The sequence below is a fragment of the Athene noctua genome, chromosome 20 (assembly GCF_965140245.1).
Source record: "Athene noctua chromosome 20, bAthNoc1.hap1.1, whole genome shotgun sequence".
Classification (NCBI taxonomy): Eukaryota; Metazoa; Chordata; class Aves; order Strigiformes; family Strigidae; genus Athene; species Athene noctua.
In genome coordinates this window covers 4,292,607-4,313,290 of record NC_134056.1, presented here as the reverse complement: position 1 = coordinate 4,313,290, position 20,684 = coordinate 4,292,607, and the positions used below count along the sequence as shown (strand labels likewise).

The 20,684-nt window shown below is 51.3% G+C and overlaps 1 non-coding gene across 1 annotated transcript; it reads right to left on the bottom strand.

The window, feature by feature from the left end:
- Positions 1–398: 398 nt before the first annotated feature.
- Positions 399–525, bottom strand: LOC141968895 (U6atac minor spliceosomal RNA). The gene has a single exon (XR_012634952.1). It is a non-coding gene; the product is annotated as a U6atac minor spliceosomal RNA (small nuclear RNA).
- Positions 526–20,684: the final 20,159 nt, after the last annotated feature.

Genomic DNA, 20,684 nt, shown 5'->3' with positions numbered 1-20,684 from the left:
GATGATTCCCTGCTCTCTGGAGGAAAGCTCTTGGACAGGTGTATTTTCTCCCAGACTGAAGAGCCCTGATGTGAAGGGCTGTCCTTTGTAAACACCTTAAGTCCCTCGTATCCAAACTGGGAATCAGCATGAGCTCTGCTTCGCTGTAATTATATCCAGCCTGGCGTGTCAGAGGTGGTTTGACAGCCAGGATTAGCTGATCTAGAGCGCAGTACTGAAAACAAGGCTTGTGTGACGGCCGGAGACGCAGCTTTGCTGGCGCTGGGTGCGGGCTGGAGCCTGCTGTAGAGGGGCAGTGAGCTATCCCCGGGGGCTGGGCTGAGGGAAAAGGAGAATTTGGGTGAAGGAAGAAACTGGGAGAGAGCTGGTTTTTAACCCGAGGGGAAAAAAAGAAAACCAGAAAACATGGTTAGATGCCACGAAGTAGGTGGCAGTGCCTTAACCGTATGCGTGTTGTACAGGCCACGAGGGCCTCTTCCATCCTTATCAAGGGGAGTGCTAACCTTCTCTCCTTTCATACAACACGCCTCTCCGTCTGCACCCGCCGCTACTTAAACCCCCGACAAATAACTTCCTTTCAGAACCGAGCGAGAAACATCTGTATTTTTATTCCTTCTCGATGTGACATCTCTTTCTGATGCATGCAGGTCTTGTTACCAGTTTCACGTAAAAGTACAAAAACCCCCCCAAAACTCCGTTAAAACAGCATAGACGCGTGCTTTTTTGCAGCGATTAATATATTCATCACCTTCAGCCAATCAAAGCGCAGATCCATGATCCTCTCCGACTGCCCGCCGCCCTGACGGACAGGCGTGCGCCCAATCAGCGCGCGCGATTACAGGGGAGGGCACTTCTGCTTCCGCCTCGCTCCGGGCGGAACTGAGGGAGCCGAGTTCGAGTCCCGGCGCGGGCGGGTGCGGAGCGGGGCGCGGGGGGTGTCGGGGGGGGTGAGTGGGAGGGGGCTGCCCCGAGCGCTGCCTCCCCTGGGGCTGAGCTCCAAAGCGGCATTTGCGGCGAACCCGTCTAATCTGCGCAGGGTTTAGCCGTCTCGCTGGGCATCCCGAAGGTTTAAATGGGAACGCGAGTGTACCGGGGGATTTGCTAATCCAATTTTCCTCAATCGGGGGAGGACGGACGCGTCCTAACGTGTTCCCGGTGCCCCTGGGGTGAAAAATCTCTCGGAATTGTACCAGGGCTTACGACAAGTTTAACAAAAACATACACTGGCTCCAGATGTGGAAGCGGTCGCAGAGGTGGGGTTTTTTTTCCCCCCTTCTTCTACAGGTCTTCGCCTCTTGCATCCCAAGGGATGGGATTTTATTTTATTTTATTTTATTTTATTTTATTTTATTTTATTTTATTTTATTTTATTAAAACCAAAGCAAATCTCTGGTTTAAATCAGCCCCAGCAGCGCCCCAGCCTGCCCGCGGGAGCTGATTCGGGGCCGGGGTGACGTTCCCACCGGCAGCACCCACCCCGACATCCTACCGCTGGTCCCACGGGCGCCTGGTTGAGAGCACCGCGCTGTCCCCTGGCCCCACCGGCTCTTCCCAGGGTTTCCCGCTCGATTCCACGCGGGAAGGACCAGCCGGTGCTGCTGGAGGAGCCGCTTGGCCGGACGAGGCCGCGGAGCCAGATGTTGCGCCCAGAGGTCGCGTGGCCCCGGACCCACCACCTGCACGGAGCAGCTGCATCGCCGTGGCAGAGCCCAGGCTGCTCCGGCCTGCCCCTTCCAGACACCAATGACTTTATTAAAAGATTAAAAGTTAGTTTCCCCTCCTTATTGAATGCTCTGATTTATGCATGTGTTTAAATCAATCCCATTTCCTCTGTTTTATCCCTTCTCCCCAAGGCTTTCAGGCTTTGCTGTGTTAGACATTTGTTATAATCACGTTGTTTTGAGGCAAGCGAGACGCCGGGGGTGTTTTAAATGATTTGAATAAATAAGCTGTGTTACTTAAGCACTTCTCCCAGGTGCTCATTGCCTCTCCTGAGCTGTAGATGCCCGTACTTGGACAAGTTTGTGCTGTCTCGCAGTGAAATATTAACAAGCGTTCTTGTGAAGGTGCCGTGTGGATGGAGATCAGGTCCAAGCCCCCGCCTGGCTGAGAGCTGTGTCTGCCAGAGGAGGTGCCCGCAGTCTGTCCGGTGGGCTGGGGTGCCCAGGGCAGGGGATTTCAGGTTCAGCCGTTACTGGATGGGCTACATAAGCAGCTTATTTTGTAATTTTAAGTTTTCAATCCCATGCATTTGGTCGTGCTCTCTTATTAGTAAGCATTAGCTCTCTAAGTCCCATTAACTCTACTGAGAGCTGGGGCTTGGCTTGTGGGGACAGCAGTGACAGAGCCAACAAGGGCCTGCGGACCTGATCCTGCAGCTGGTGATGTCCGTGATGCCTCGTGGGGCTGGTCCTGGCCCCGCAGGTTCGGAGCATTCATGGCTCAGTGCTTTCCTCTGCTGTGCCCCCGGCCCCCTTCCCAAGCCCCCCCAGCTGGGCTCCCTCTAGATCTGATGCACACCCCGGGGCTGACCCTGTTTGGCCTCTTGCTGCTTTATTAAGACAACAATTTTCTTGTATGTAAATGCATATGTTACATTCAAACCCACTTCTATCTCAGTCAGGTTTTCCCTTTAACCCCCTGGACATCCCCAGGGCCGTACTTTGTCAGAGAATCTGGAGCCTTGGGTTTAAAATTAGTTGACTGCTTGTCTTTAATAAAATGACTCCTGCCCTCTTTAAATAGCACAATATGTCACAGAAAGCCGGTGGGTCCATTTGTGAAGATGAGGCAGCTCAGAGAGGAAAAAGAGGAGGGGAAAAAAAAAAAAAAAAAGTAAAAACGCATCTCCCCAAACCCCTTCTGTGTAATCCAACTGAATTAGAGGATTTTGAAGTGGATTTAAAACTAAATCTTGATTAGGGAGAATTTCTCTCCAAGAGCTGCTGCACGGTAGTATTAATGGGAAGTGATCGTGGACAGAGGAAATAGGACAGAAATAACCGAGGGTAGCACACACGCACTCACGTCTGTGCATGAACTGAAAGAATCGGAGAATTTCTCGAGAGGAAAAAGAAGAAATTAAGCATCGACATAACAAGACTGGGTGCCACCAGCCTGGCTGGAGAAGCGGGGAGCGGCCAGATCTCCGTTGCACCCTTTATTCTGGTGGAGGGTTTTGCAGGTGAGAAGCAAGCAGCGTGCACGGCTGGGGGGAAGAGCCAGAGGAGAGACGATCGCTGCCCGCTGCCCCAGTGTTTGTCCTCCGAGCTCCGGGTGGGCTCCGGGAGCCAGCCCCCATGCTCTCAGGACACATGCCTGGAGCTGCCCATGGGATCCTCTCTCTGATAACCGTGGTGTTCGTCCTACCAGAGGGTAAGTCTGCGGAGTCCCCGGGGTGTGGAGTGTGCCTGTGCTTTGGAGTTACGGTCGTTCGCATCCTCCCCAAACCCTGGTTGTTAAGGTGTGATTTATCCTCAGGATGAATTCGGGGGCGTTCCCCAAGTGATGCAGCTGTGTGATGCCGTGTGTTGGTGGTTTTTAGGAAGAGCTAATGTCAGCTTGTTTTGTACAAAACAAAGGCGTGTGTGTGGGCCAGGAGCCGGGATGCCCTGGCCTCCCCTTCCCCGGTGTTCCTGGGGCAGGGATTCCCCTGGCGGTGCCCGGCTGTGCGAGGGTCCTCACCCACCTCCTGAAAACCCCGTGGGAGCAGAGTCACAGAATCATCTCGGTTGGAAAAAGACCTTGCAGATCATCTAGTGAGATGAAGCCAGGCTGGGGAAGGGCTCAGGGGGCAGCATTGAGGGGCATGGAAAGGTAACGGCACCGGTAAGTGCAGCCTGTGATTAACCAACACGGAGATCAGGTACCGCGTTTGCCTTAACCTCTGTGGATGATGGAAAGCCTCCTTCGAAGGCTTTTTTTTTTTTTAAAAAAAAAAAAAAGAAACTTGAGAAATGTCTTAATTCCCATTCCAGTCTAGGGCAAACAATTCTCAGACAGAGCCACCGAGCCTGCGGGGAAGGACTGAGCTGCCACCAGTACAAGTGTGCGAAGCTCTGGGGACACACAGCGCTGCTGTCCCGGGGTCACAGGCGCGTTGCCTCGCAGTTGCTCTGAGCGAGGGTTGCCATTCTGTTTCTGAGTTGTTTTCCCTCCCTGATAAACCCTGCGATAAAAGCAGTACAGCTTTCAGGGAGAAAACCAAACCACACCGATGAAACCATCCCTCCAACGCAGGCGCAGCTCAAACTGGGGGAATTTGGTGAAACAGGGAAAAGCTGTTTCGGAGAGTGACCCAGCCCTGGGTCCGTGCTGTCTGTGGTTGGGAGGTTTCATCTACTCTTTACAAACCCTGTTTCAGAGCTCTCTTGTTCCCACTATTCGATCCCAGCGCAAATCTCCGGCTAATCTCTGATTTTGCACTGACCTCTAGTGGGAAACGCTTTTATATTTTTGGGGCCCACTGGGTAAACAAGCGGCAAACAGCTTCGGGCTCTGGATCAGTGCTTAATGCGACTTGGCGAGGCAGAGAGCGCTGCAAAGCCGTCGCTAGAGAGCAGCTAGGAAGGAGTTGAAGTATTTTTCCCCTGAAAAAATCCAATTTTGTTTCATATGGTTCTTGTTTAGTGTCCGGACTCCAGTGTTATGGCTGTAACATCATCGTTGGCACCAAAAACGTGGACAGGGGGTGCTCTAACCCAGAGGTGATCACCTGCTCCCACTCCCACCAGGGCTTCAAACACCGGTTCTGCATTAAGACCGAGAGCGGTGAGTCTCCCCCCGGGGGGCGCTGGGGTCGCCTGATGGAGCTGGGGATGCTCGTACCCCAAAGCAAACTGGGCAGCCTTCGAACGGGGCCCGGCCCTGGTGTCAGGCTGGCAGAGCATCACCCTCCACCCTGGCTGTCCCCCTGTCCCTGACGTCCCATGCTCTGCTTGCCTTGCAGTGGTCCTGGGCATCCTGCTGACGAGCGGCTGTGCCACCTCCCGTCACTGCCAGCAGCAGGAGCTGCCGGGGGTCCGCATCCACTGCTGCGACACAGACCTCTGCAACGGCTCCCCCAGAGCCCCCCGGCCGCCCCCCAGCCTCGCTGGTGGCTGCCTCTTGCTGCCCTGTGTCCTCGCTGCCCTGCTCCTCTCCTGAGCCCCCCCGGGCCTGGGGGGGGTGTGTGTGTGACCCTTGTGGAGGGGGCTGGGAGCAGGGATACCCCCACCCCTGCTCTTACAGGTGGGCAGGACGCCCTCCTCTCCCCTCTGCTCAATAAAAGGTGCTGGATGCTTTGCTCTGGAAAGGTTTTGGTGGTGCCAAGCAGCAGTGCTGCATCCCGGTGAGGATGGGGGACATTTCTTCAGGCTTGGGGGGGCTGGAGGCACCCGAACCAGCCTGGAGCAGGGGGAAAGCAGGGCCAGGGGTACCCCCGTCCCCCCGTGGGGCTGCCCACGTCCCCGCGGGGCGTTGGGAGGGCGGCCGAGCCCGGCTCTTCCCACGAGAGGGCATCCTCGACCCACCCAGGTGGGCTTCGGGGTGCAGGGATGGAGCACCCACACAGGGCAGCACCTCCGGCGGGGTCCCGTGGGATGGGTGGGCGGTGGGGTGGGGAACAGGGTGCCCGCGTGAAAGGAACGTTTTTTTCAAGATGTTATCCCAAATGAAGAGGCCAAACGGGAGCTTTAGCAGAAAAAACCTCATCCCATGCGGATCAGAGCCTAAGTGGCTTGTTCAAGGTCATCGCGGGGGTGTGTGGTGGAGCTGGGAATTAAATGCATATGTCTCAAGAGCCAGCCTTGTGCTTTTATCACCAGGGAAACAGCATAAACCTCACTGGTGAGAAATGAATGAAATATTTTTATTCTATTTTTTTTTTTTTCATTAGATAAGAAAAATAATGCAAAAGACCTTTTCCATGCAAAACATGAGCTTTTGATGACATTTATCAGATGTGTGTCAGAAAACAAGTCAAAACTCTACTAAAAATATTATCTGAGGCACCTTCCCAGCAGAAGCACCTTGGGGCTGTTACAAAGCATGTTCAGATTCTGAAGATTCAAAATAAAAGGAAATCGGAAAACAAATGCTGTACAAATGACAAGAACAGCAACGCTAACCAATTCCCCCTTTTTCCCCTTAAAATGTTGCTTATGATTTTCAGGGGAGCGAGCAACATTTCCTTGGCAGCTGGAGTTATTCTTGCTACCAGTTATTTATCTGCCTGGATAAGTGTTGTGCTGAGCTTTTGCAACAAAACCTCCACAGCAGCAGCACGCTCTGATATAAATTCCCATTTATTGGCCGAGGCTGGGGCTGGGGCTCCCAGCGAAGGGGACAGGGCTGGTGGCCAGGGCTTCTGGTGTGATGTGGGCCACCTCGCCATCCAGCAGCATCCTGGGGAGAAGCGAGGGGTGAGGAGCTGCCGTGGTTCTCTCCATCACGGTCCCCTCCGCTGTGGTCCCCCAGCCGCCTGCGCGCCTCCGGCTGGTGATGCTGCTGGCCCGGCTCTGCCCCCCTTGCCCGGCTGGAATCATCCATCTTGCCTGTGTAAGAGGCCTGTTGCAATTAAGTAGGCTGAAGTGCTCCTGAACTCTTTAACCTTTGCCCTGGGATTGCTCCTTTTGCCCTGGGGCTGTGGATCAGCTCCATTGCACTCTCCAAACAGCGCTTGCTACTTAGCTGACATTTCTTTCTCCTGCTGGATCCTATTAGCACCCTGAGGTTGAAAATGCTACTTTGGAGTGTTGTAAGGAATGTGATTTATACTGGAAAGTAGCAGCAATCTATCTTTCCCTATACACACACTACACATGAGGCTGGAGAGCTAAATCCACATCGCCTGAACAAACAGCAACTGGGATAATTGTTGAGGAGGCTTCAGACACCTAGCAGGGAGAGGAGGCTCGGCGGGGCAGGCACTGGGGCCGAGGGATGGGCTCAGGGCAGGCAGCCCGCAGCGGGGCTGCCTAGGAAACCCGCTCCCCATTGGAAAGCGCAAACTGGCGCTGGATGCTTCTGGTTTGCTGTTTGCAAGGGCTCTGGCCATGGGGTCCATCGTGTGCTTCTTCACACTTCTCATTGCCTGTTGGTCTTGTGTCAAGGGAAGACCAGAGCTGAGCAGAATTTTCACTGGTTTGCCTGCGCGTGAGTACGTATCATAGAGAGCGCAATATGCACGGGAGGCAGATGAAAACAAGAATTGAATCGTGCCTGAAGGAGGGCTGATTAGCCTTTATCAGATATGACACACTAACCACCGAGGGTCCTTGCTGGAATACTGAGTTAAAATCTCTGCAGTGTCAAATTTTGTTCTCCTAAGCAAAGAGACACTTTCCATAGTGTTTGTGTGAATCTTCTGGATAAGCCCTGGAGACTGAAACCGTCTCAGCTTCATGTGGGCATTAAAAGTCCCACCCACATGTTTAAAAAAAGCCCCAAACCCAGAAACGCAAAAGCTGACATTTACTCTGAAATGTCTTCTTCCTGCATCGCTGCATGGCATCCCGTGTGAGCGGCGCTGCCTCCCTCCTCGCCGGAGCTGGCTGCATTTTAGCAGGGCTGTGGGCATCCTCATGGGCATTCGCATGAACGGCCCAGCTGAAAGCCAAGAGATTATTGTGCACACGTGAAAGTGTGCGCACAAACATGCACACGGACACTAGCACAGTGTTTTCTGGGAGAAAAACCAACTACAAAAAAAAAAACCCCAAACCCAACCCTAAGCAGCCTCTATGTCAAAAGCCCTTTTATGAAAGCCTCGGTAGCTGAAGAATTGCCATTGTTTCAGTCTCCAGTGAGTGCTAGTCTTAAAATATTTCCAGCTCAGAGCAGGCTTTGACATTCTGCCCAGACCCAGGAGAGGGAACAAACATGAGTTCAGAAACATTTCTACAAGGCACAGATCCTTCTTCTTTTTGGAGAATCACGTTCAGCATCTCATGTCCTGTAGGTCTGTCACCCCAAAGTGGGGTAACACCCCAAAACATCCCCCAAAGCAGAGAGGTGGGGACTTCTCAGGGGCTCCTGGTAAGGCAGGGAGAGCTGGTCTGGCTTTCCCGCCGAGGCGCTGAAGTTTACTTTTTATCCTTTTACTCAGCCTTTTCCTCATGAGCAGCAAAACCATTTTTTTACCCCAGAAATACAGCACTCCAGGCTGCTCTTCTTGCTTGAATGCCGATGGCTGGGCAGACCCACCTCCCCACCCCACCGGGTGCCAGCAGATGGTCCAAAAGTGCAGCTGTTTAGACCCTGGAAATCAAAGAAGACAGAAAGTATGCTGTGGTATTAATCCCCCCTTAGCCTTTTTTTTTGTGTGTTCACCAGTGATGCTGGGTGTGACAGAGTGCAAATTGAGGAGGAGGAAGCTCTTAAGGCCTTGCTCTCTCCATCGTAGCCTGCAGGAAGGGTGTGTGAAGGATGGAGCAGGGCACACGCATCCACTGCAGCGCTCGCTCTGTGTGGTGAAGGTGGGAGAACCTTGGGACAAGGCTGTCCCTGGGTCTTGACTTGGTGGGGAGACAGAGCTCAGCTATTTGGCCAGCGTTCATGGTTTCTCACCCTTTCTATAATGTAAAAGAGAGAGGAGCTGAGATGTAAGTTACCGGCTCAGCTACATTTCTGCAGGCCAAAATTGATCCCCACCTTCTTTGCAAAAAAACTTTTGGAAGAAAAGTGCAGAAAACTTTCAGAAAACTGGGGTCTGCGTGCAGAGCCGATGGCCAGGGCTGCCTCGGGAGCGTGGCTGAGGGGCTGCGTGCTCCGGGGAGCAGGAGCTAACGTCTGCTTATCTCGACTGCGAGCGCTCCCCACGTTGGATGAAGGGCAGTGTTTACCCAAGAACAATGCGGGGTTAAAATTTAGTAAGTCCTTGTGCAACCCTTTAAGGAGAGGCAATGAGGACAAATAAACATCTCTTAAAATACAGTCAGTACTCGGGCTTGCTGTTTAATTCATTCTCCGGAAATGCATGTTGTTTATAGCCATTCATTGCAGGAGCTCAGAACAGCAGGGGTTTGAGCCACTCCAAATTTCAGGCAAAATAATATGATCCTCGTTCTTCTCTTGTTTGTTCGTAGGAGAGAACACTAGGTCAAATCTTCAGCTAGTGCAAGGTTTGCTCTAAACTACTGAATATTTTTCATTTGAGAAAGTTTCTTCTCTGCTTGCTCACTCTCTCTTACTGTGCCCCCCGCTCCCTCCAGCTAGTGAGCCCGGGAGGACCCCAGGTTCCAAGAGGATTTGGGTTTCCTCCTCAAGTGATAAAGGCTTCTAGGGTCAGTCTGAGCTGGGTGGCCAAAACCAGAGGCTTCCAAGGTTGAAGGTTAGGATGCCTCTTATCTTCTTCCTTCCTGTGGAGAGACAAGTAGGGGAACAATCACGTGCGGGACATCCAGGTCCCTCCTCCCTGGGGCTCCTGCGTGCCCTGGGGGATACTGCAGTGGGTCCGGGCAGAGAAATCCCCCTTTCCTGGGAGCTGGTTCAGCCCCATCCAGTTCACAAAGCTGAGAGGGAGCAGTGCCAGCCTTACTGACAGAAAACCATGAGTTGGGTCATGTCGCCCATTGCCCTCCCAGCACAGAGCTCTTCTCATGCATAAACAGGGAGCTCATTGCTCAGAGGGATGTACAGGGCACAGCGTCTGTACTGGTCCAGGAGCTGCACACACTCTGGCTTTGCTCAAATGAGCTCAAAGCCTCAAAGAAATGCTCTTCTTCTCTAGGACGAGAGCCAAGGCTGCCCTCTGCCAAGGGCTGGGCATCGGGGGGGTTGAATGGAGGGAGAAGGGGGGATCCTTGTTCATTTTAATAACCTCATGGCCATGCTGGGGCCAGCGATGTGCCTGACCTACATACAGCCTAGAGCTCTCCAAACACAATTGATCCATTGGCAAGAGAGCAAACACAGTGGTGGGGGGAGGACGTGCCCCACTGTACCCCCCCAACATTGTCCCCCAGTCAGCCGGGAGCCGGTGGCACTGTGGCCGTGTCGCAGGGATGAAGCCACACGGCAGCAGCTTGTTCTCCATCCTGGGCACCACGTTCATCCCTGCCCCGTACCCTCCACACTTGACAGCCCCTCCACAGAGCAACCTGGACCCGTGGACGTGTCTTCTGAGATATTCTCCTATGACACTTTGCTTCCGTGTAACGGGCTTCTGGTAGGGAAAGGTGTTGGCTTGTGTGTGCCCCTGGGACACCTCTAAGTAACTCACGCAAGGTTTTGGCTGCTATTAAGTCAAAAGGTGCACTCACTGGCTCAGGAGCTAGGCTCACATCTCCTTACAGAGGCTGATAATGGATTTGAGTGTCTTTCCTCCTCGGTTGTCTGGTTTATCCAGCCTGGCAACACACCCTTAAGCCTTTTCCTTTGACTGTTGTTTTCGCATCTTACACCCTTGGGCCACTCTCGCCGACCTCACAGGTTCTGCTGCAAAGGATGGATGGATGTTTTTGACATAATTTGCTCTTTTGTGTCCTTCAGCAGAGATGGTTGGAAGGGTGCTAGGAATATAACAGCCAACAAGGGGAGGAAAGGGAATATGCTATGGTGTCAGGTGTTTGGGTGGTTTTTTTTTAACAAGTACCCAAATTCTCACTAATTATGAGCTAGGGGGAATAAAAATACCATCTGGTGACTCAGTGGGCCTAATCCTCTAGACTGCCTCTCCCCAGGCATACGGACACATGTGAATACTCGCCTGACTGCTGGTGGCATTAGCCAGTGGGTGTTGATCTGGGGAAGGAGGGATGAACACCCAGAGTGAGAGACCGTGGCGTGGGCAGCAGCGTGGGGCGGATGGAGAGGTGGGTGATGGACAGGAGGATGTGTCCTCACAGTGGATAACTCTTCTGGGACAACAGCCAGGTTTTCTGGGTGTCAGTGTCACGTCTCTTCCCTTGGGTTATCTTTTCTATTAGTGCTACCTACAAGCAAACTTTACCTCTGACAGTAATTACAGAGCTCATTAAACACAGAAAACCAAACCCTGGTGTGGAAAACGGAAAAATAAGAAAAGTTAAAAGGTGGGCAGAGTCTGGCATTGCCTCTTCCCGGCGGCGTCGCTTTGCTCCTGGGAAAGCACCGTGCCAAGTTTCAGTTTTACACGGCAGAAATGAATCAGAGCAAATTGCTGACGGAGCCTCGGCCGCCGTCAAACACCAACTGCTCCGGTATAAAGGGAAAGCGCTGCTGGCCCCCGCTCCTGCCGTCTGAGCACAAGGCTGCTAATTAGTAAATAAGGGATAATCCGATCAATTAAGTGCTCAGCCTGGAGGCTGGAGAGGCGGGCACACCTCTCTGCTGGTGAGACGGCCGGGAAGGGATGGTTGTGCGGGGTCGGTGCGGGGCTCGGGGCAGCTCTGGGTGTGTGGGGGGCTGGTGGGGGCTGATGGGGGTCTCTGCCACAGGATCCTCCTCGAAACCCAAGCAGGCGATGCCTCTCTCACTGAACAGTTCTCCCTCTCCAGTGAATGTGTGGGTAATTGGGATGTGCTGAATTTGGACCGTGGGATGGATGCTCGGTGTGGTCCGTGTCCCCCGCAGCCTGCTGGGCTCTCCTCCCGTGGGCAAGTGTGATGCTGGGGGTGGTTGCCATGAGGCAGAGAGGTTTTGATGGGCAGGCTCCATCCCTCCTCTGGCCATGCCTCCAGGGATGGAGGGGCTGGAGCCAGTCCAGCCTGTCCAGCCCGTGCCTTGTCCTCACCACAAGCCACCCCCAAGTCATCCCAGTGTCACCACAGCGGGTAAATAGTGGCCACCCGCTCCCCTGGGGTCTGGCATCTGCTCGGCGAGCGAGGCAAAAAGCTGCAGGAATCACTATTTCCAGTCTTGCAAACTCAACCTCAGGAGAACAGCAAAGGGAAATTAAAAGCTCACTCCTCTCCCAGGGCTTCCCAGCAGCCGGGGTGGCTCACCTGCAGAGCTCAGGCCAGGGGAACCCGGCCGTGGGTCCCAATCCTGCTGCCATCCCCATGCCAGCCCCCCCGGCTCAGCCCTGTGCCCCCCCAGCTCAGCCCTGTCCCTGCAGATCCTTTGTACAAGGTTTTTTCTGAGCATCCCTTGCTGCTTCCCCTCAGCCGGCTTCAGCACTGTGAAAACATTTTCCACCAGCACCGATTTCAATTACATGTTTTTAAAAAGTCATTAAAGAGAATTCCCCATGAAATTATTTTTATTTCCCGCCTCTCCTCCCTGCCTTCCCACCCCTCTGTCTACTTCCAAACTAATGAGATTAATTGAAGACTACAAACATCTTCCAAGGGCCCGAGGCAAATGCGATGTCAGACAAATGTAACTCTTCCCAAGCTGCGCAGGATCACATCGACCCTCCCTCCTGCTCGCCCGCTCACAGCATCCCTCCTCACACAGGGTTGCATTTTGCAGTCTCAGAAAGTGCTCAGGTTTGGAAACCTTTGATATTTTTTTTCTCTCCTTTGAGGAAGGAAAAAGAAAGTGCCTGAGGAATAAAAGCTGTCAGACGCAATAATGTGAAATCTTACTTTTGGCTGGCAGGTGGAGAGGGGGGACTCTCTGGTGTGCGGCGTTACCCAGGGAAGTTGAAACAGGGGAGCAGGGAGGAATATTAGAAAAGTTATTCTGCTTTCTCTCAGCCCCGCAGGTAGGAAAAGTAAAATAAAATCCCCCAAACCCAATAACCTGCAAACCAAACCTGACAATAGCCCTGTTCACCTCCCAGGCTTTTATCCACTCCCAGTGTTTGATTCCTCCCATCCCTGCGCTGGGTTAATCAATAGAACAAATCTCTGGTGTCGCACCTCTCCCGGCCCCCACGGGCTCCTCCAGGATTGATTAAAGCAAACAGCCATTTTCAGGGCTGCACGCCTCGGAACACAGCACACTTTTTCAGGCTGCCTTGCTACTGCCCGCTCAGGATAAATAAAGGAGAGGGAACCATATGGGAGATTTGTTATTTGGTGGAGCAACTGTTCAGTGTCACCTTCTCTCTGGTGCTGCTTTAAGCGGGGTGAAGGAATATCTCAAATAAAGCCCCAAACTCTGCGGGATTCCATGGGATTATACATTTATATGCCCACAGTGATGAGGAAGATGGCAACAAGGGTTTTGGAATTGGAGAAAACCAAATTTATTTACATGGAACATCCCCCCAAGCCCAGCACTGATGATGGCAGAGATAATTAAGGCTGCAGAACAGGCTCACTCCTCTGCCAAGATGACTTTAGCCTCTTTTGCAGCTCCTGTGTGCTGCCAGCCCCTCTCCTCACAGGGGCGTGGATGGATTCCGGTGGGACCTCAAGGAAGATGCTGTGAGGTTGGAGGAGTCACCCCCTTGTAGGAGCACGGGGTGCAGGGCACCAGGGATGACCTGTCCTGCTGCTGATGCAACAGCCAGGCCAAAAAAGACCACGGCGGATTCAGTCACTGGCACCCTCTGACAAGTTAAAAACCTCCAGTTTATTAAAGATACATTCCTACACTAATAAAAGACGCGTTGTCTGGTGGCAGGGAGGCTACAGGATGTTATGGTTGGAATGTTCCTCGGCCCTTGTGTAATTAAAAGCCCCACCAGCTGTGGATCTGCGAGAAGCTATTTTTTCCCCCCCCAGACAGACAGACTTGATGTTTTCTGTGATCTCCATGATGTCACCAGCCCCTCTTTGATGTGTGCAACCGAGGAATCGCCAAGGCTCATGACTCCAGGGGAATATTTGTCTGAGTATTGCTCATTAGATGACCCAGTAGGATGGAGGCAAGATTAATTGCAGAGGGGAAGAGACCGATCCCTGCATCCATATTCATTAGCACATTAGGGCTTGGTGGCCACTGTGGTGAACCAAATACAAAAATAATAATAGGACAAAGTCACTTCCCTGAAGATTTCAATAATGGGACAAAAGGATGGATTGTTTTCCCCATTTCATGTGGGGAGGATGGAGACACAGAGCAATTAAAGGCTTGCCTTAACATAATAAAGCCGACTTTCCCACAAGGGGCGTGCAGCGGAGCCAGACCCAGAGCAGATCTCTCCTGATCCCCATTCTGTGCTTTCACATTTGTATAACAGGATGAAATCATAAATTTGCAGTGGTTTCCTTATGCAAGCTCTCTCTTTGGACTGGCTGGTGGCAAGTAACATTGCAGAGGTGGCCAGGGGTACTTAGAGCAGCAACGTCGGGTGCTGATGCAGCCGGCAGCGATGGACCAGCCCGTGGGGTTTGTGGGGCAGGAACAAACTGGGACCTGAGCGAGAGGCCTCAAGAGCTCAGCCTTCACCGAGCTGAGTCTTCTGACCCCACAGCATACAACCAACCTCCTAAAATCACCGGAAAACATTTTGTTCCTACTCTCTTTCCGGCACTCTCGCTCCCATCACCAAGTTCCATGCTGGAGACAAAAGGCTCTCCCATGGCACAGCTCAGATGCTCTCCAGAGACTCTTGGCTCCTCTCTACTGACCAAGATTTTCCAGAGACAGAAAAAGCTGGAGGCAAAATCCTGCTGCCCGTTATAATAACATCAAGGAACATATTTTATGCAAACCCTCAGATGTGTCGTCTTCAGGCTCTGGGGGTCTGTGGAGGACAACAGGATCCCACCCTTCTGCCCAGGCTTGGGAGACCATTACGCTGGTGGCTTCTGAGTTGTTATTCTGGGTTAGGTGAAAAACAGCCCCATGACATCAGAGAGGGCACAGCACAGGTTGTAGGGACAGTATGTCCCCTCCGCTCACACCCTGGCCGTTTGCTGGGGCAAATACCGGTCCCATGCCTCCGAGTGAACATTTCTGCAGGTATTTACCCTGCAAGCAGCCCAGAACTGGATTAAGATAAGGTGAGTGCTGGGACGATGTGGAAATGCCTGTCAGGCCTACAAACCTGCAGGGCAAATTAAGCAATCATGTTCCCAGGACATACATAAAAATAAGTAAAAAACACTATTAATCCATAGCAACAAAAGGAGATAGCATGGCAACAGCAGCAACTGCTGCAAAACAAAACAGTAACAAGAAGAGAGGAGGAGAGAGAGAAAATAAAGCCCTGCTCTGTTCTTCGGGGGTTTTTAAGGTAAAGTGGGATGTTGCAGCGCAGGCTGGTGGGAGTTAGTACACGGGCTGGGTGCTGATGCGAGGGGCTGGCTGCGTGGTCCTGCCTCGACCTGTGCGCAGCTCTGCTCGGCTGCTGGGGTCCTGGAGGGGCCTGGGGTGCCTGGTTTGGCCCCCTCAGCTGGGAAGGGGCTACGACAAGGCGGTGTCTGTGGCATGGGGCAGTGGCAATGTCATTTCCCAAGCTGTCCTTAGGGCAGGTCTCACTGCCGTGGTTCTGTGGGGGAACCTGAGCCTGTGCTGGGGCTGAGAAAGGTCTCAGCTCCTCGTGATTGTAGGGCTGGGAGCTGAGGATACCAAACCCATCGTGGAGTTCCCCCCTCCGCAATTTCTATTGAGAAAATTAAAGCAAAAAATGGCCAACGCAGGAGGAACAGTCCTCAACAGCAGCTCACAATCACTTTACAAAGATGAGCTGCTCATGGCCGTTGCACCGCAGAGGAAAAAGAGCTTTTTACCCCTAAGGACTCCTGTGCCACGGACTTGCTGGGTTAAATAACTGAGCCCAGAAGTTGAGCTGCTCCTCAAGAGTCAGCCCAGCCACGCTCCCACCCTCCAAAATGGTTCTTTCGGTTCCAATGAGGGCAAACTCCCCCCCCAAGAAATAAAACTGGGATAAACTCAGCATAAAAACAAGACTTAAACCCTGTTTTGAACCCAGGTAATGCTCTGCTGAGGGTGCGTAGGAAGAGCGTGATGGAAATAAGCCCTAATGGGTGTTAATTTGAAGTGGCAAGTTTGTGAGTCAGGCGGTGGGGTGCGGGGGGAGGAGTGGGCAGGCGGCACGATGCAGGGATGAGAAGTGTTGCTGCTTCTGCTGTGTGCTGAAAGGGGTTTCGTACGCTTCTGGCACTGCAGGCCAGGCCGAGAGCACCGCAACGACGTTAGGTGGGCTTGGGGTTTGGAAGGACAAAGGGATCTGCATGGAGAGTAGAGAGGGGATTGCGTAAAGCTGAGTTACAGGCAACTTGGCTTTATCAGAACCCACGTTCAATGGATCGTTGTTAAAAGGAGGAGATTTTCCATGCTGTGAGAGCCAAAGCAAATACAGTGAAACTTAATTAAATGCTTGCCTGCTAAAATAATAATTTTCTTATGGATTGAGGAAGGTGAAGTACAATGAGAGATGGACCTGATAAAGGAACAATGATTCTCCGGTGTGCCTGGCAGAAGTGCACAGGTAGAAGAATACAATAAAAGAGTTTTTTTGGTGGGGAAGGTTCTCCAATTTTTCCCTCCTACAGGTCTGTGTGTGGGGTGGTCTCCATGGCTGTGCTGGCTGCCGAAGCCCTCATGTACTGCCTGTCTCCATCCCAAAACATGAACGTACAGTCCAGAGCTGCTCAACACAGCTCAAGGAATAGTACTGTTTGAATTACTGTCAGCGAGTGGAAATACTAATGTTTGTCTAGAGGAAAGAGGAGGAAGGAGGGGGCAAAAAATCTGTGAATAACTGCGATTTTAATTCTGCTCTTGCTTGATGGTGCTGAGGAGATGGGAGGCACCTCATCTGGTAGGTCTGGGGCCACTTCTGCGCTCCAGGAACTTGTTCAGTGGGGCTCTGGACAGAAAAAAAACATCAGCTGGAAGAAAGCCCTTGCAAATAAGAAGTGAATGGTAATATCATCATCATACAAAGAACCCGGGAGAATCGTTTCGAGAGGCAAAGCTGGAAAAAAAAGAGGAAAAAAAAAAAAAAAAGAGGTCTTGAACCGTGCACCTGCAGGACTGGCTGCCGGGGAGCGTGCGGAGCAGACCCTGCACACACGTGTGTACTCCTGCGGCAGACTTAGAGGCCAGGCAGAGATTTCTTTTGAAAGCTTCTCTCTAAAAGTTATTTCCATTTAGAATGAAAAAAATTAGGATGGAGAGATGGCTTTTTACCTTTAAAGGGCTCCTCCCCAGCAGCACCCCGCCAGCAGGACCGCTCACGGCTCACCCCCGCTCTGCCTCCGCTCCTCCCAGCCCTGGGGCTTCAGCATCTTTTAGCATCCCAGAAAGAGAGGTTTTCCGGCTCTCCCTGGGCTGCTCTAGGTGTCAGGGTGCCAATATAACATAGAAAAATGGGGAGAATAAGAATCAATTTGGAGCTTTTCTTTTTCTTGCTGATTGGCTTCATCTCAGCACCGCCGGCTCAGTGCATTTGACTTCTTGGGTTTGACTTGGGGTTCATGGGTTCAAAACTTTCATAGTGAGGTTTCAAATCACTGCAGAAGCGTTAGGCCAAGCCCCTGTTCTTTCATTATTTTAATAAATGTCGTAATTTTTAAAAAGTTTTGTTTTCTAGCCTCCTCCAAACGTAGATATTCTTTCTCTCTCTCAACCTCCCCCTCCCCAAAATCAAGAGTGAATTTGGACCCTATTTGGCATTGACTCTTTTAGTTACATTGAACATTACTTCATGGCCGAAATTACAGGAATAAACCTGCTAATAAAATAGAAACTAATAAGTTTCACCCTCTTTGTCTTTCTATGGGAGTCAGGAACAGCTTAGTCTGTACAATAATTATACTGTATGCATGGCAAAAAAAAAGTTCTTGACTTCTGCCATTCCCAGCCCTTCCCCACCAAAGGAAAAAAAAAGTTGGCAATAAATTTAAAACAGTTTTATTTACCTTGAACTACTCAGCCAAGAATGCACATTATTTAGGGACTGGAATAAAAAGCCATTCACTCTAGTTCAATTGGCCATTTAGTTCAATTTGTGTGTGTTACTGCAGGTAATTACTATGGTAATAATGTACTGTAATCTGTGCTGATTTGGAACTTGTCCTGTTTCTGTATTAATAATAAGTGCCATATATGTACTAATTACCAGTTTGTTACCATGGTTATTTGCGTAGATGCCATGTTAATGATACCCTGGAAACATAAAGCAATCACATTTTTGAATTAAATCTTTGTGGTCTCTTTAGTGCTAAAAGCCCAATTCACATAAAATAATGATGAAGAAAATGAGATCATCGTCGCTGACTTGCCAGCAAGCTGATTAGCCGCACTGCATAAATATACGATTTTACCATACTGAAAAATTAGAGCCTCCAAAACATTTTCCGTGGTTGCTAAGTAACTTCCCAAAGATTACATCACTTACAGGAATACGCGGTGCCAAATCTGTCATGCACACGTATTTATAGAGCGTACAGTGCAGGGGATGTATGCTCGGCGGGGAGGGCTCCGGTGCTGCCATAGGTGTAAGCTGCTGGCCCCCTGCCTGAGGAGAGGGGTAAATAGACAGGCATCCCTCCCCTTTCCAGACAAACTCACACACGCACCCCCTTGGAAGAGCCAGGAGGCAATCCAGACACACCTATTTTTTTTTTTTTTTTAGGATTATTTAAAGCCAGAAGGGACCTCTGCTATCTCCTCTGCAATAATTTCACGCTGCAAGTCCTGCGCTGGCTTGTGTTTCTTCTCCCCTTATAAACTGAGCCGAGCGGCTCATTTTTGGGGATGATTTGTTGGAAATGTGTAGTGGAAGGGACAGGGCTGGCTACTGCTGCCTGTCGCTGGGTGCTCGGGGCGGACGGCTCGAGGTTTTGCTGCGGGACGACGAACAGCGTTTGTCCCTGCAAAGCTTCTCCCTGCAGTCTGTCAGCCAACTTGTTCCGCTCTTCCCACGCAGCAGCTACCTTGCTGGCCATACTGGATCTACATTACGATTAAAAATAGTTTATTGGCAACAAAAACATTCCCTTTTTGCCTGATCACGCAGTAAACAATGGGTCCTTCCTACCCTAAAATTAATGCCAATTCTTTAACCAGATGACACTGGTGCAGGGGCTGGGGAAAGCTGGAACAGTGGAGCTGTGTGTCCCTGCGGAGGAATAAGGCAGGGAAACCTACAGGTCCCAACCCTTTAGTAAAGTCTGATCCCTACCGCTGTGGCTGAAGCCCTGGAGCTTTTGGAGGTCTATTGGGAGCAACAAGACCCAGAGGATGCAGGAACCAGCAGGGTTTGGACACCCTGGGTCAGCTGAAGGATGGAGCTGGGGGTCTCCTCTCTCGCTGGCAGGGTTTGTCCAGGAGATGAACAAGGAGGAGGGAAAGAGCATCCTGGTGAGTCTGCTGAGGGAAACCGGTGCCGTGGACTGTGAGAATCTGGGAGGACCAACAGCTGTTGTAATATTGGCCAAAAGCCCTGGGAAAATCACAAAATCAATGTGCCTAGTGAAGCTGCCTGATGCTCAGCACGTGATGGAGGGACTGGCTGAGGCACCTCCTGGAAAGTGCCCCCGGCTTTCACCCGGCGAGGAGCTGCTGGGCCACGGGCACGGTGGGAGAGGAGTTTCTCTCTGTTCTCCTCCCTGCGCTTTGGCCCAAGGCTGTCACAGCGTTTCCCTCCCTGCTCCTGCAAAACCCAGTCCTGCACAGCGGATGCCATGTCGTTTGAAAAGCTACTTAGTGCTCTTTATTATCTGGTCATTATTTTTCCACTGAAGCCTGAGATAAGCAAAGCATAAATCAAACCAGAACAGGAGCCACTTGGAGCAGGTAAAGGATGGAAAAGATTTTAATCAGTGAATCTGGGCAAGAAAAGCCAAAAGAGGAGAGGGAGGGAGGAAAGGGGGGTGGGAAACAAAGAAAGAGAAAGAAACACCACTTGTTGTTTGTGGGATGAAGACAAATGTTTCCAAAGCCACATTTTCCACATGACTCCCAGTAAAAGCTCTTGGTTTGATTATTAATCACAGGGCGGCCTCCATCCATCACTCCATCCCTCCGTGCCTCCTGAGCTGTTTGATGTGTTACCCTCCGCTCTCCCATCCCACATCCCCCGCATTGGGCGGCTCTGACAGAGGAAAGCCCAGGAAGTTATTCCAATAAAGAAAATGCAATCAAATAAATAGAGGCGGAAATAAATAAGACTATCAGGAAAGCTTGTGCTGCGCTGGTTGGATCCCTGCCTCTCGAGGCTCTTCTGGAGAGCTGCTGACACTGGGAGTGTCTTCTGAAATGGATGGACTTTGCCTCTTGCCTCATACATCTGTTTAATGACCTCTCCTTGCAGGCACTTGACATGTGATTTATGGGATATAAATTTTACCTCTTTGCTTCGGTGTTGCAATCGCTGCGCTCTGCAAGGTGAGAGCACCTCACCCCGCCGGGATGCCGTGCTGGTTCCCTCACCCTCCTGCTCGCCAAACTTTCTTCCTCTGGCCCTTCCTTTAAAACAACAACAACAACCACAAAAAAAAAAAAACAAAAAAAAAAAAACAAACCAACCAGAAAAACAACAGACCTCTAAAAATGTGTTTTTTCCTCTTTAAAAGAAAACTGCTGCTGACGCAGCCTTTGCAGCAGCGTTCAAGGCTGACGGCGCTTTGCAGAAAAAGAAAACAGCAGCATCCCAGCTGATTTCCTGCAAATAATAAAATATATGCATATATACATATATAAATAAATAAGTCCTTAATTCTTTTACTGGCATCTGTAGCCTCTAATTCATAAATTCATCAGGACTTTCCCAGGATGTCAGTTTTGGCAAATGAGCCCTGAGTTGCTTCATGCTAATGGAGCGGTGGGCTGCCTGACCTCAGGAAATAGAGAGGCCAAACATGAAAAAACAGAGCCGGGTTCAAGGCTGGGGCTGTGAACCCCAGATTTGAGGGTGA